A 10,447-nucleotide genomic window follows, 5' to 3' on the forward strand; every position below is an offset into this window, starting at 1 on the left:
ACTATACGCTCTGTAAAAAGCAAAAAAAAAAAAAAAAAAAAAAAAAGTGGTACAGTGTACCAAAGGATTTATTACACTTCCACCACTGGGTGTTGGGTGCGAGTAGAGGACTGGAATTAAGAGCCACTAGATGCCAATCTACAGATTAGATTACCAGTCTGGTTTAAAATGCCTATGATGACAAATTCAGAACTGTCCCCATCCCAAAATAGACTTTCAAAGTAAGGTCCTTATAACTAATTAGGCCATTCGTAGCAATTAACTTGCGAGGATTGTCCATCAGGAAACTCGCCATTAAGATTCTCCTTCCATTCAGGTTACTTAATTTCAGGAGAGCAAATTTCAAGCCTCCCTAGGTGAGCAAACATTAAAGCAATAACAAAGAAAGGTTCTGAACATGAACAGCAATTCAATTGCAAGCATTCATACCAAATACATGGTACTAAAATGACCGTCCATTTCACCAGTAATAAGTGCAGTAGTGCGATTCCTAACACGGACTGATTGCCATTTACAAGCGGGGATACCTGCAACATAAACCCTGGTCCTTCAGGTAGAATTATTGACAAAGGGGGGGGGGGGGGGTTGGACGAGTGGTTCGGAGTGACAATACGCTACCTACGTTAATACACATTTTATTAAAAATCAAAACACATCTGTATGTAAAACATTCATTTTTACAGGAAAAATGAAACAAATCTTGGCATCTAAACTCTCAATCCCTCATTCAAATACATAAAACCATGATGGCCTACTATATATGGTGTAGCAACAATTTCATCATACACCAATATTCACAAACCACTATTCAGCATTTATTTTCTCGGACCCTGTCCTTATTCATAGTGTCATATAATTTTCAAACAGTTTGTTTGGTCGACACGTGTTGGTCACTCTTCCTAGGACCGCTCTCAGGACGTAAGGCATTTTTGCATGATTACTATCGGACAACAAAAAAAAAAAAGGCCCATGCGCCAACTTTTAGGCAGACATCAGTTTCAAAACTAAAGCTTTAGCCAGCGAGCCAAAAATGAAGAAAACATTAAGACATTAAGCACGCATTGACACAGAAGCTGCCAAATGATACCTCAGCGGGTTGATTCCAGTAGAATAAACAGATTTGATGGAAATACGAGTGCATCTATCCAGCAGTTCGGTATGCATACGTAACCGGAGCGATGGCTCCCGTCACTTTTTATGTAGTCAGTTTTGCCGAAGACCAGCTACACATGTCCAGTTGGGCTTTTATCAGAGTAAAAACAGCGGGGAAATGTGGGGCGCTGCCAGAGATAAAGGACTGTAACGTTGTTTAAACTGCTGACAAACTGGAAGCTTTATGATGTGCTGGGCTTTGCTGAGAGTCGATTTTAGAGAGCCCCCCGAAGGGGCATAACATTAGAAATCAGACCACAGAAAGATCACAAGTAGTATCCATCTTCGACATCTTAGCTCATCATTGTAAAATTAAGTTTCCATAGAAACGGCCAAATTAGGTGGGTTGTGCAATAGGGCTGGTCCCCATTATTGAGAGAGTATTCTTTTGCACGTACAGTGCCTCCTTCACGACCTTGAATGCTGGAGAGGCCCAGATCAGGACAGAGGCGCAGGGGGCCCCGCAACCCATCTGAAGAGATTACGCAAGAGATGCCAACTAACCAACTCACTAACAATTTCCCCCTCAAACCCGAAACCAAACCGCCACAAACCTACAGCACAACAAACTGCACAAACTTCACTACACCACAACAAAAAACACAGACTTGCACAACAGTACACGACTACTGGCCGCAAAAACCCTAGGCAACAGACCCACCGGGCTGAGGCCGCCAACAGCACATCACTGCTCTCTTGCACTTTTCCAGCTTCCTCCCACTAACTCACCCTCTTTCAGAGCCGCCAGGGGACCACTCCGGTGGGGATAGTGTACAGTACAAATGTCCTTTAACATTAACATCCATCCCTTAACCAGGATGATTCAGTAACACCCAATACTCACCCCCCCCTCACCCCATTTTCTTGAGGGTAGATATAATGTGTCGTTTGCAATAAGACTTTAGATTCTTTAAGTGGTCCAGCCTCTTCGCTACCACCATTTAAAAAAAATAAACAAACATATACCTTTACATCAGTCAAACAGAAAAAAAAGACAAACTGTTAGAGAGAAGAAACAAATAAGAAATATCCAATGAATAAACACTGATAATTTTTAACCGCCAAGTAATAATCATCCCTGGGATTCACTATTGAAAACAATCTCCACTTTTGATGCTATTCAAAAAATCTAAAAAGCAAAAGACATTATCTGAGTGACCACACAAGGAAAACCATAAAACCAACAAAACTATAACATCAGGATTATTAGATGTCTAAAATGTATGCATAACAGAAGCCAAACGCAAGGCCCAATTACTCCTACCGGACTTCATACGCTCTTGTTCATCTGATACCAATTACAAGGACGATATGATCAATAACTTCTCAAAAATAATGGAAGAAATCCAGAGTAATGCCCCTGTAGAAAGATCTTATAAAACGCTCTTCAAAAGAGCTAATCTGTCGCTGCCTCGAAGAATTGGTAATGATAATGTGATCCAACTAGCTAAAAGAGATCTGCGTCAGTCTATCAGACATATTGTTCATTGACACAATGCTATGCCTTGCAAACCTTCGATTGTAGCCCAGATTAGGACGCTTAAATATGGTTACAAACTCTGATTAAAGTCTCACAAAAAAGCAATTGAATTACAACTATGGCAGAAAATTGCCCATACAGCATTGTCACGTGATGGATATGGCAATTGTTACAAAAGAACAAAAAACGTGATTTACCGATAAACTGTATCAATGAGGATGCTTGGGCGCCCCATGTTCAATCTACTCTTGGTTCTGTGGACGCGGCGAATGCTGCCTTTCCGATTCCTGATGCCTCATGGGAATGTAAAGCGTCTGTCCTTGACATTATACGTATCATAGAAAACCTAAAATCTTCACGAGCTGCCGGTCCCGATGGCATTTGCAATCAGTGAGCCCCCACTCTGGGGTGCTGCTCTTCACACCATTTTTTTGCATATTGGTCATCATGGTATTCTCCCGCCCTCTTGGCGCTCCAGCAATATCTTGACAGGCCACAAAAAAGGAGCCTGGGATGTATGTTAGCCATGTTAGATTCCACATCGAAAATATTCACCAAAGTGCTCCTTCTTGAACTCAATTCATGGATAAGTGACAATAAGATACTACCTCCAAATCAAATCGGTTTTAGAGACAAGTCAAGCACATCATCACAGTCAAGCACTTGCTATCTTGACCTCAGCTATTGAACACTCCTTACAACGTCGCAAATTAGATGTACAATGTGCATTTATTGATTTTTCTGCAGCATTCGATACTGTGTGCAGGAATCGGCTGTGGCGGAAACACATGTTTGGGGGATTCCTCTCGGTTTGCTTCGGATGCTGATGCTCCTACATGAAAATACATCTGTCTGTATCCGACTAAATGCTCTTGGTAGACTCAAAATTTATACCCACCTGCTGTTGTGTTAAACAGGGCTGTATGTGCTGCTATTCTATTTAACATTTACCTTTCCGATATGTTTGATGCATTTGCAATCCATGATGCCAACCCTATTAAAGTCAAGAATGTCACCATTGGCTGGCTGGCTTACGCAATCTTATTCTCCTTGATTATACGCCTGCCAGTCTACAACTAATGTTAAACACCATAGCCACTTACTCAGCCGCAAATGGTCTCAAAATAAACAATGCCAAAAGTAAAATCATGGTTTTCACACAAAAAAGTAGACCCAAAACACATCTATGGACTTTATCTTCGCAACCCATAGAACAAGTCACATCATATAAATATTTGGGTCTCATTCTTGACAATAAATTAAAATTTACATTGGTCTGACTTACAACAGAAATGAATGTATCAGTTAGTGCACTTAGCGCATTCATTGAACGTAACAATGGTTATTGTACATCTGCTGTCCTATCCATTTATAATGCCAAGATTGTGTCTATGCTTTCTTATGCAGTTGCAATCTGGGGTCATGGATTTAAGAGACAGCTTATCACCTTTGAAGCCAAACTATTAAGGAAGTTATTCCATCTTCCTCAATGAGTCAGTGTGCAATACTTTTATCTCGAATTTAACATCCGAGGCATCTGGAATGTTTATATAGCCCAATGCATATTGCTGTTTCAACGCCAATCTACTGTTTCAATGGAAACTTCCATCACTCCTTACATGTTCTACGCATTGATGACAAGATTCCCATAGGCATAATTGGCCTACTAAAACTGTTGCACACCAAGTGGTTACATGAGGAAACTGGAAATTACATTTCTGGTGATGTCAAGCTATGGCTGAAAACTAAGCTACGCCATGCTGCATTAATGGAGAATATGCTCCATATTGGGAATATGTCTTCTACTCGTGATTACTGCAATGAGAGAATATCTCGAAATTTCCCTCCACTTTATATCACTGCCTACCCGAGTACGCATATTCTCCGTGTCTATCTATTAATGAAATTTAATGTAATAGTTTTATTGACTCATCTTTACACCATTTGCTGGTTATGTGGAAATTTAGTGAAAGAGACCATTTATCAATTATTGAATGTGAATCTCTTGTCTCACTGCGAACAAAGTACTTAAAGCGTATAACAATGCTATCATGAAATATACTCCTTTTTATGGTCTGGTTTTATGCAAGGAAATGACATAAATCATTTTATTGCATGATTCTATCTTCATGTTGCTGAAATTTTTAAATGTCTACGATAATGTAACTTTTGTATTTTTGTTATGCTCATCCTGTTAGAAATTGTATGAATTATATTTTAGATGTTATACAAAGCCTTGTTGCTATATGTATATCTAATAAACAAAATAAACTACAAAAAATGTAATAGTTTAAAAAGAAGCTTTAGACAGTCGACCGCAAAGTGTTCCCACACTATTAAATTAAAGACTTCCTTGTTAGAAGAATATTTACTATAAACCTTAGAAATAAATCACTCCCATTTTTTGTTGGGGAATAGACAAAGATATTTTAGTAACATTCCCACCTTCGTGTTCATACCCAAGTTGTTCCATGGAGAACTAGTTATGGACCTTCTATATAGTTCACTCCAATCTACGACAGTTTTTTTTTTTAACTCAAGTTAATTGGCTCCAATAGAGCCTGATTTCTGAATCAGAGTTCTATTAGTTCCTATTCAACATAGCTCATATCCTCAACGATTTGTTTCTTTTTAATTAAAATCAGACCCAAGAACGTCTAAACTCAGAGAAATTACACCCAAATTCATATCTTAAACACTGTTCACAATATTAAAATTTTTCTCCAAGCAATTGACCAATTTCTCAGACCCATTCCTACAATACATCCACACCATAAATTAATTTAGGGACCACTTTTTCCACATACAAAAAAAACCAAAAGAGAAGATCAGACATTGGAGTAAGACGCACACCATGGTTGTTCTGCATGCATCCAAGAGCAATTGCAGGTTCTGTGGAGTTACTGACTCACGAGAGACCCTGAAGCATTTGGTTGTTGTCTGCTTGTTTTTTGATAAGGAATGTACCAAGTTCCTTCAGGGACAAGATCCCCGATCAGAAGTGTCCAGGAACCTGTTTTGGTGTTGTATGTGGGGCACTTGTATTTATTTGGTCATACCTCTGAATTTCTTTTTTACTTTTCTTAGTTCTGAGCTGGATAGGTAGGAAAAACCTAGAAATTGGCTTTACCTGAATTGATTTCTCAATTATTTCATTTAACCTTTTTTCTTTCTGAAAGATAAATTTTATGTTAATACTCGGTATATGTAATTGATATGTGATTTATGCATCTTCCCTTTCGTATATGCTTTTATGGGAATATTGATTGTTTTAATATTACTCGATATCAGCTTTTATGTTTTATTTTCTAATGAATCATGTTGTGTAACGTTTCTTGTAAACTATATGCAACAAAAAAAAAAAGCACCAAAGACTTGGCTGAAAATATTTCCTATTAATCCAACGCATCTGCGAACTAAGGGTCTCTTCCTTCTTTTTCAGATAGTCCAGGACCCTGCCCGTCAAGGGTTCATTAAAAACCAGGAACCCCAGTTAAGTAAAACCGTCCAATACTTTTTGCTTATATGAAAACCAAGTGTACCTTACAAGTTTCTTAAAATTAGTAAAATCCATAATTCGTCTTAGCATGGTTGATGGCCAAAGAACTGTTCCTACAATAGACAAATGCAGCGATTAATTTCTGCAGACCCAATTGGGTGGAGGCCAACATGATCATACAAAATCCCCCCCCCCAAAAAAATCTAACTTGGGGAATGCTTGTGGGAGCTAAATCTGCACACTAGAGGAGCTCTTACTATAAATCAGACAGATACAAGAAAGACAGGTGGCCAAAATGCACCCCTGCCTCATACCACCAATTTCCTTTGAGAGGAGACCATAATTAATCTCACCTGAACATTAGCGTCTGAACCGAATGTACAAGATCAATTTCAACAAGCACCCCTCCCCCACCATTCCGTCAGCACGCTAATTGTTTTCAACAACTAACTGCGATTAACAAAGCATCTGAAAGATCCAATGAAAATATATTACCCCAGGTCTTGTAAAAGCCCAATCATAAAACCTTATTGTGTATGATGCAAGGGGCACGGCGTAATTGCAGCAAGATAAATGTCAACTGTTTGCCAAGCACAGGTTGGATTTCCTGTAAATCAAAGTTTATAGTTTCTTCCATCACCACTCGGCTGTGCACGCCATAGATCTGAATGATATATTGCCTTGGACAATGGCAAGGTGTGGAAGCCTGTGGAGGCCACACAAAAACGCAAGCCATCAGCCATGAAGGTTACTCATCAATTCTACAGATGCAGAAGCCTGCCATTTTTATCACTTTTCTGCTAGCCAGTGGGAAGAATCTGCCACCACTCCCAATAGCTGCCACTAAGGCCACTGTAGGGTGCAAATACGAGGAGCATCAAGGGGGTTCCATATTTGTAGCCATATGATGCATTGCTACAGTGGGCAGCGTGGGGGGGGGGGTAGCGGATGCAACATGGCATGTATCATGGTCATGCAGTACAGCAGAATTTGCTGCATTTGACCTTTTACAAACTAAAGTATAATGTGCACAGCAAAGTATGGTCTAGGTAGTCCAGCAAGGGTATATGAATGGGCGATAGGAGATTGTGCCATGCTGGCGCAATAGGTAGATGGCATTATGATTTGGGCACTGGTGGTGGAGGTAGCATTAGAATACTAAATTGATTTATGTAGTATACAAAAAAAAAAAAAAACACAAAAATATAAGGCAGACAAACGTGTATAGTTAAGGCCACATACAGAAACGGTGAAATTGAATGTGCAGGCAATAGTAGTCGTGATACAATTTTGGCCAAGTACAGGATTTCGCTGCACGCATGGGCTGTAGGGGAATGTATTGGCGACCCAGCTGAATACCCATCTTCCAGATGCATGCATGCACAAGGGAAGGAGGTGCTCTGCAATGTCAGGCAGGGGTGGGGCATACGTTTAAATGAAACAAGTTTGGCTGTAAAAGGGACAGGGTTTTGTTGGGCACAAAAGCAAACCTAACTAACCTTTTGCATCTTCAAGCTAGTGTAAGGAACCCCTCTGGTGGCCAATTAGGGCAAAGGTACAGGTGCATCCATAATAGAGTGCAGTGAATGACTGACGGACAGCCACTAGTTAGTAAAAGGAGCTTTGGGGTACAAGACCTCGGATGCGGACTAATATTGAGGGGAGGCTGGGGAGCCAGGCACTGATGTGCAGGAAGGAAGTTAAACCAGTATCTACGTAAAGTGACAGTCACAGTTAAAGTTTAAATATAAAATGGTATGTTCAAATGATAATGAAAAGGGGCAGAGGGGTGGTTAGGGAGTTTCAGATCAGTGAGACCCCTTGGGAGGAATAATATATTCCTTACTCAGGGTGTAGCGAGTACACCAGCTCAAGATAGAGCCCTGAAGGATCACCTGTAAAATAATACCTTCACCAATAAAGCAGCTACAGCCTAAATTCTTGCTGTGGCGGGGTTCGTCATTCTGGGTCAGGTCTAGTCTGGCATTCCAGACAAGCTGAAGCAGGCTCTTTATGCCAGTATGTTAGTCTCCAGTTAACAGACTGCAGGAATGCATGGGGGTGACGGGGAGGCAAGAGAATCTCACCCAGGGGAGTGGAAAAATAAAACCACATCTCATCATAGAACAGCCGAGACTAATGAACACAAGGTGGTAAGAGGGTATGAGGATTGGACACAGTAAACTGTCGCTTTAAAAGAGTAACTGTCCTTGGAGAAGGTTACATTTCACCTCGATGAAGGGAAGCGAACTTCAATGGCAAATACTTGCAAGAAACCAGCCATGGTATATTTTGGGCATATTTAGTTGGAATACCAATCTGTCTAACACGATCGTGTCTGGCTGGCAAGTTAGAGATTTCGAAAGTGTGGGTGGGAATATGGAAAACGTTCACTATGAGCTTCCACTTATATGATGCGTAGCAGTACTTGCACCTGGCATCCAGAAGATGAAGGCACTTCCTGTAGGGCACGGTTTTGCTGGCAGTAAAACATTTAACATTTTTCCAATTTCGAATAATATTTCCTACTACAAGCACCAAATTGCTCCAATCAAGAGTTCTTGGCATTCCAAGTATGCTACTGCAGAAATCAGGATACGCTCCAAATAGAAGATTGTGTCGAATCCAGTTTACAGAAAGATTTGGTTAACGTTCCAAAAAGCACAGCCCTGAGCCACCACCAAGTATCAGGATTTTGCAGAAGCCACCACACACCATAATTTCCAAATTAGTTAGATGCAACAAAGCGTTGTAGGGGGCGTGGTGAGAATGATGCAAGTGCTAACAAAAAGGACACTAGCCACAACATTATTTAAGGACTTAAACACCATCAGTTTCCTAAGAGTGACAGTTCCTCTACCAAACACTGGTTGCAGTCCTTGTACCAAGGACATACACACAGCTTCACAGAAGGTTGCCGAATGGTCACTGGTCCATTGGTGCTTTGGATGAACCCAAATATTGTGTGTTCCAAAAAGGGAGCATATTCACAGAAGTACACAGAAAATTAAGATGAAGCCATTATTTTTAAATCAACTTAATATAAGGGCTTTCAAAAGCACTGTACAGTGCCATATTTTACCTCAAGAGAAATTACACGGAAGAAAGGTAAGCCAACAGCAGCACAATACCCCTCTAAGCAGACTGGCCATTTATCATTCAGCCACATAGAATACAATGCTTGTGTAACAAGCGTGGTTAGCCCACCTGAGAAGGAACAATTGTGAACAATGCGAAGTACAAGAATAATACAGAAATAAAAACTGCCACTCATTTGCATTTCTTGGACCAACCCTATGCTGCAATGCTCCAGACAATACACGATGGAGCTGGGACTCAGTATTGGCCCCTTTGAATTGCAAGTCCTTCGTTTGTACTGGCATGGATCGGTGCTCTGCAATTCAGCAGAAACCTGGTTAATTTTGATCACCTGATAATTTACAGATTAGAGACTTGCAAAACGGGCAGTGTTTTGCTACAGTGAAGCAAACTGAATGAAACAGCAACTGCTGGTCCCTTACAAAGAAACGGTCATAAGGGAAAAACCAATACCGGTTCACTCAACCCCATATCTCAATAGCTTTCGTGTGAAAACGCTACCGTTTAAAATGGGTTAATATGTACAAACGATGAAAACGTTTAAACCTCCTCTTGTATGTTCTGTCCCGTCTATAAAAGTCGTGTGTTTTTGTGAGCCCTGATGCCCATAAATACTGATTAACTTTGCTACCTTCCTACACAGAGAAACCACTATCCCACGGCCTCACAAGTACATATATTTTTTTTCATTAACTTTGTAATCATAGGTAGACGCAAACATTGCACACAACGTCTGGATTTAAGTCCGTTATTACCAATTTAGCCTTGTAAACACATTTTTGTACTGTTAACAAAATATACAACACAATTTCTCATCGAGCACCCATACCCCCCCCCCCACCCGCAAAGTGCACATCAGATTTGGCCAATGTTTTTCAGAATTAATGTTGTTTTATTCATTGTCCGCACCACTCTCCTTCAAAACTCGTCAAATTGTTACAGGTGCAATACGCTACACAACTGTAATCAAAGTTACAAACTCACCTTACAAATGTTAGTGTAATGCACTTTGTTGGTTAGCACCTGAATGCAAATTTGTTCCTATAACGTTCAAATGTTGCTTACCACTTCAATTCCTGACAAATGTTGCACAATGCAGACTAACTACTTCGAAACATGTACTTAAACCATTTCACCTTTGTAGCGCAACATGCAAGCATGTATTGTAGGTTCCCCGACACTGCCCTCTCAATCGGCAGCAACAACCAACCCACGAT

Source organism: Ambystoma mexicanum, chromosome 8 (assembly GCF_040938575.1).
Source record: "Ambystoma mexicanum isolate Mex_15411 chromosome 8, UKY_AmexF1_1, whole genome shotgun sequence".
Taxonomy (NCBI): Eukaryota; Metazoa; Chordata; class Amphibia; order Caudata; family Ambystomatidae; genus Ambystoma; species Ambystoma mexicanum.